The sequence below is a fragment of the Podarcis muralis genome, chromosome 7 (assembly GCF_964188315.1).
Source record: "Podarcis muralis chromosome 7, rPodMur119.hap1.1, whole genome shotgun sequence".
Taxonomy (NCBI): Eukaryota; Metazoa; Chordata; class Lepidosauria; order Squamata; family Lacertidae; genus Podarcis; species Podarcis muralis.
The window spans coordinates 72,412,496-72,418,372 of record NC_135661.1 but is presented as its reverse complement, the minus strand read 5'-3'; positions in this window follow the sequence as shown (position 1 = coordinate 72,418,372).

Genomic DNA, 5,877 nt, shown 5'->3' with positions numbered 1-5,877 from the left:
TCAAACTGAAGGAGGGCAGGTAGCATTTAAGTGTTTTGTTAATTTTTCTACCTGAGCAGAAAGTCTCCCACAATGTTTAAGGACATGTTTGCCAGAATTTGTTTGGCTTCCTTTGTGTCATCTTTCTTTCTTTTTTTAACCTGGCTTTTTCTGATAGACCCAAGGTTGCTACATAATGTGCCAGTTACATTTTAATCCTCCTCTTGGAAATCACATTGTTACTCCTAAGTCTTAATAGACACATAGAATTACTCTTTGAACTTCCCCTCCAAAACACCTTATTTTGTTTCTTATTTAAAATACTAATCAGTCTTTAGTTCTTTTCTAAATGGGATCAGAGCAGCTATCGGTCCATTACAATGCCGCTAAGCAAAACACTTGTTGTTGTTGTTTAGTCGTGTCCGACTCTTCGTGACCCCATGGCCCAGAGCACGCCAGGCACTCCTGTCTTCCACTGCCTCCCACAGTTTGGTCAAACTCATGCTGGTAGCTTCGAGAACACTGTCCAGCCATCTCGTCCTCTGTCGCCCTCTTCTCCTTGTGCCCTCCATCTTTCCCAACATCAGGGTCTTTTCCAGGGAGTCTTCTCTTCTCATGAGGTGGCCAAAGTACTGGAGTCTCAGCTTCAGGATCTGTCCTTCCAGTGAGCACTCAGGGCTGATTTCCTTCAGAATGGAGAGGTTTGATCTTCTTCCAGGCCATGGGACTCTCAAGAGTCTCCTCCAGCACCATAATTCAAAAGCATCAATTCTTCGGCCATCAGCCTTCTTTATGGTCCAGCTCTCACTTCCATACATCACTAAAGCAAAACACTACAAGTAATAAACAGATGCAACAATTTGGAAGTAAGAGAGATAAAAACCCACAAATCTTTTCCCACCAGGGGGAAGAAAGACATTCCTTTAAAATACTGATACTGTATTCTGCTTTTTCATCTCAAGGCAACTCCTTGATGGGGGTTGCAGTCCAAAACATCTGAAGGAAACTACATCAGTTTCCCCAGCTTAGTAAACATCTAGACTACCTTTTAGCATGAGACTTTGTGGGAGTTGCACACACTAAAAACAACAGACAGTAAAAACACTATAAATTGTTGAGGAGGCTCTCTCAATTAACTGGAGAAGTTCACACAGGAGAAGGCAGTTTGTAACACTGTATACTGCTTCTCGACCATCATGGTTCTCAAAGTAGTTTGCAAGAAGGAAAATGAAATATAGTAACTACTGAAACAATATAAAGCTTTGATAGGCATGAAACCAGCAAGCAAAGCAAGCAAAAAGAAAACAAAGCCTGTGTCTGGAAATGGTGCAATGAAATAAATGTATTTAATTGCCTACAAAAGGATGGTTGGGGTTTATTAATAGGTATCAAGGAGGGGAATGTCAGAGATGAATGGTGTTCTTGAACTGCTACGTTCACCTGGTTGTAGCCTACTGGGTGACAGTGACATCCATTGCCCCGCCCACTCTTGCATCTGGCCACATCCTCCACTGGCATGTGGCCCCCAGAGGGTTACCCATGAGGCAATGTGGCCCTTGGGCTGGGGGGGGGAAAATCCCAGCACTGTGTGAGTCAGAGGACAGAGAGGAAAGACAGAGATTGTGGTATAAGTCACCTTATACAATCTAATCTAAATATTTGCAAAATGTCTTTCCTTGGAAGTCAATGCCACTGAGTTCAATGGGAGCCATTCTGATTGTGTAAGGCCATTCTTCAGATTCGTTTTCCTTCCCCTTTCTTGTTGTTAAAAGACGCCTTATTGTAAACTGTTCAAAGAGCTTTATTGTAGAACAGTACATAAATGTAGTAACTGAAGAAAAATAAGTGTGGATCTCTAAAGGAGAGGTGTCAGGGCTTATTATGTGTCTGCAAACCACCATCAAACCAATGTGAGCGTGTGCATATGTGGGATGGGGCAGAGTAGCTGTGGTCACTCTTCTGCGAGGGAAGACCACTCTGCACATGCCCATGGACACTTTGAAATCACTCCACATGTTTTGAGGAAGACCCCTGGATTTTTATTTTTTACAAAATTTTTAATTTTTAAAATCTTTATTTATACAATAACAAAAACACACACAAAAAACACAAATACAAAATTACACACAAATTACAAAAATAACCATAGACACATAATTTTCTTGGCAAACAATAAAACATCTATTGGTCTTAACACTAAAGACCCAACTTCCCGTCTATTCCATATTTCAAATTCATATTACTTATTGCCAATACACATTTTCATAATTAAACTTATTCTCAATAAATCTAATTTCTTCAATCTACCTAGCAACTATTACTGAAGTTCCTCGAATGCTGCAACAGAATTTAAACTACTATATTTATTTTTCAGATATTCTTTAAAAACCTCCCATTTAGAAACAAATTCCTGTTTTGATTTATTCTTTATCTTTTCTGATAAGCCATCTAATTCGGCATATTCTGTCAGCTTTTGGATCCAATCTTGTATAGAGGGGATTTCATTACTCTTCCATTTTGCTGCGATCAAAACTCTTGCTGCCGCCGTCGCATATAAAAAGATACCCTTCCTCTTTTGTGGAATATCCAAATCTGTTATTCCCAGGAGGTAGGCCTCTGGTTTTTTATTGAAAGAGATCTTTAGCATTTTTTGCAGTTCTGCATGTATACTCTCCCAGAAGACCCCTGGATTAAGAAGAAGGTTCAGGGCTGAGCTCAGATATAGGCCCCTATCTGCACTGTACAGCGAAAGTGGTATCAGACCACTTTTAAGTGGTTGTGGCTTCCCCCAAATATTCCTGGGAAATGTAAAGGGTGATGAGAGTTGTTAGGAGACCCCTTTCCCCCCAGAGCTACACTTAGCATAATTCCCTTGGAAGAGGAATTGACTGTTAAACTACTCTGAGCATTGTAGTTCTGTGAGGAGTTGATAAACAACAACAACAGGGGTCTAGTAACAACTTTTAGCACCCTTAATGTTACGGCTAAATCTGGGTGCGGGGCTACTCTGCCACCCAGCTCGTCGGACTAAGTAAGTCCGCGGGTCCCTGCGGAAGAAAATGAGCTCAGCCAGACAGGAGCAAACTGCAGAAGATCCAAGTTTATTGCGCAACAGGTTCAAGACCAGATTGAACAGCGAAAAAGGGGTGACATGAACTTTTGAAACTCTCTCCATGTCCCAGAATACAGTGCAAAATACATCCCAGTTACATCATGAATACATTAAGGAAAGGTTGGGTTACACAGATTACATCATGAATACATTAAGGAGAGGTTGGGTTACACTGGATTAACATATGGAGGAGGGAGGGGGGAATATGCAGAGAGCTGGAGATATGGAGGAGGGAGGGGGGAATATGCAGAGCTGGAGATATGCGCGGATAAGCACATCCTGAGAAGACAATGGTCCATGTATGCGTAGTCTGTCACCTGGCATTGCCAGGAGGAAAGGTTTGGCAGAGTGATTTTGACAGGATTAGGGTCTTGACACCTTACTTGAGAGATTATGGAGGACAGGGGAGGGGTGATGGAGTCCTAGAGAAATTGAGCAGGGGTGATGGAGTCCTAGAGAAATTGAGCAAATATTTGTAGTGAAGAAGACATGCCCCCCCCCTTCCGTAACACTTAACAATCTACAGTTCTCTGGATTCTTTGCGGAGGGAGCCACGACTGTTTACAGTTTGATACTGTTTTAAATGGATGGTGTCGACGAGGCCAAATATTGGGCCCGAGTGTGGGAGAAGAACCATGTTTAGGACCTGGTAGGTGTTGCATCCTGCAGAGCTGGAGAGTTCACAGGAGTTCGGATTTTGCAGAAGAACCCAGGAATAAGTTTGAAACACCAGAGTGATCCGTTCTAGTGCTTCATTAAAGAGAAAGAAAGAATTGACCCTTATAACCAGCACCTGTGGGATGGACTCCACAGCAAGGAGATGACTTGTCTGATGATGGACTGTTCGCATCCAAACAAAGATACTCCCGTTCTTTGTCCAATAGAACAGCATATACTTCACATGGGAAAACAGGTGGCCGATACCTCAAACATTACCGATGTTTCCCTTTTCTGGGCTCTGCGCCCAATTTCTGAGGCCCACAGATAAGGGTGCCATCCCAACAGGCCAATTAGTGGATATCAAAGCAAGATGTGTATGAGCTCAGTGTTACAGCCACTACCAATTAAGGATGGGGTCATTTTGACTATCAACACGGCAGAAGCAGAGCTTCCGGAACAGTCCACCTTTGGGTGAACACAGTAGGCCTCAGTGCATAGGAGCCAACTCCAAGGGGCCAAAGTCCCTTTGCCCCCCCCTTAAATATTTGAGAGGGCCACCCCCACCACAAGGTTGATGGGCATTGCCATTCAAATGGTGTCCATGCACAGTGTCATGTGATGGATTATGCGGGGTAGTGCTTTCTCTCTCCCCCCCCAATAATTTATTCAAGTTTACACCCTTGCATCAGCTTAGAAAGGAGATCCTATATCAATTGCTCAGTGACAAGGGCACAAGATTTCCATACAGAAGATGCCAAATTTGATTGCAGGCATCTCCAGAAGGAAGGAATTAATAAGAAAGACTTCAGAGGAGATGTTGAAGTCAGGATGCTTGGCTTGATGGATAAATAGCCTGACTGGAGCCAAGGCACCTTCCTATGTTCCTGTAGCAGGGATGGACGCCATTGGATTACAGCCCCCATCATGCCTGACCATTGGCAACAATGGGTGGGGCTGATGAGAGTTGGAGTCCAGCAACATGTGGAGGTTCGCAACTATCCCGTACCCCTGGCCCTGAATTGTAGACCATCGAGGAGATGCCTCTTTCATTTTTGGGCAGGAATGCACCTTCGGAAAGGCAGAAATCCCACAGGTAGCAAAGCTTGCTGCACCTGTTGGATTTCTTTCCTTTCTTTGGAAAATGATTTTTATTTGATTTTACAAATTAATTCACACACAAAATTACAAATACAGTGGTACCTCGGGTTAAGTACTTAATTCATTCCAGAGGTCCGTTCTTAACCTGAAACTGTTCTTAACCTGAAGCACCGCTTTAGCTAATGGGGCCTCCTGCTGCTGCCGCTCCACCAGAGCACGATTTGTGTTCTCATCCTGAAGCAAAGTTCTTAACCTGAAGCACTATTTATGGGTTAGCAGAGTCTGTAACCTGAAGCGTATGTAACCCGAGGTACCACTGTAATAAAAATTACACAAGATTCTTTCAAATCTTCAGACTTCCCTCCTGCCCTTCAACTGCATACTATAAGTCCTCCTAATTTTTCAGTCCTCCGTTATATCCAAAGTCTATGTACCATAACAAGTTATTTAAGACCTGCCAAAGGATTCAAGTGTTTACAGTGCTCTGTCAAGTATAATACTGTATAAATTTCTCCCATTCTTTGCTGAAGTTTTGATCCTCCTAGTTTCTGATTTCCCCAGTCATTCTTGCCATCTCTGCACAATCCTTTCATTTAGTCTGCCAGTTCACTCTGGCAGGGACCTTGTCGTCTTTCCAACTTTGGGCAAGCAGCAGCACCTGTTGGATTTCTACCGCGCGGTTGCAAAAAAACCCAAAACCAACACGAGGAAGGAAGCGCGGAAAGCGAGCCAGCCGGCAGCAGAGAACCGCCGCCCCGCTGTAGCACCAGGGAAGTCAAGCCGGCCATAGAACAGCTTCTCCCATCCGGCAGCTTCGCTCCACGTCGGGCGCAAAAGCAGCTCTCCAGCAGAGATTAAGATGGCAACCTGGGGCGGGCGGGCGCGCGGGGCTCGCCCCGAGGAGGCGGGCTGGGGCAGCCGCGCCCCTCCCCTGGGGCGGCCGGGACTGAGCGTCGGGCCGAGCCCAGCCTGGAGCGAGTGAGTCAGGTAGGAGGCTGGCGAGCTGTGAACGCCCCTTTTTGCTCCGC